Below are 573 nucleotides of genomic sequence, written 5' to 3'. Positions count from 1 at the left end.
CCCCAAAATCGGCCAGAGCCAATCAGCGTCATCACTCCGGGGACACGTGGGCGAGTCCCCTTAAAAACACACACACACACACACACACACACACAACACAACGGAAAAAAAAAAAAGAAGAAGAAACGAAAAAAAAAAAACCCAGCCCCAAAGTAAAAGTGACACAAGTTCATTTTTTAAAGGAAGGGGGGGAGGCGAAGGCGCGCGCGGAGGACGGGCGGAGAGCGGCAACCGCGGAGTAGGGAGGCGCTGTCCACGGTGCTGACGGGGCCCCCGGAGCGGTGGGAGCGTGGAGAGAAGACCTCCCCGGCCAGGTGGAGCGTCATGCGCCGAAGGCCGCCGCCGCCGCTATCCGCGGTGCTGACGCCGCCAGGTGCGCCCCGATCCCTCGGCTGGTAGCTCGGCTCGGGCCCGCTGCTAACCGCGGTACTGACCCCGCTGCCCTCGGCCACCAGTCGCCTGGAAGAAGCGTGCAGTTTGGATTTTTTTTTTTTAAGCCCTTTCTTTATTTAGATTCCAGCGTCTTCTCATCTCTTCTGTGCCAAAGGGGAGCTCAGGCCGTCCGTCTCCCCC

This window comes from Bison bison, unplaced genomic scaffold, assembly GCF_000754665.1.
Source record: "Bison bison bison isolate TAMUID 2011002044 unplaced genomic scaffold, Bison_UMD1.0 scf7180017864375, whole genome shotgun sequence".
Taxonomy (NCBI): Eukaryota; Metazoa; Chordata; class Mammalia; order Artiodactyla; family Bovidae; genus Bison; species Bison bison.
The sequence above is the reverse complement of the archived record's forward strand: the minus strand, read 5'-3'. Positions refer to the sequence as shown.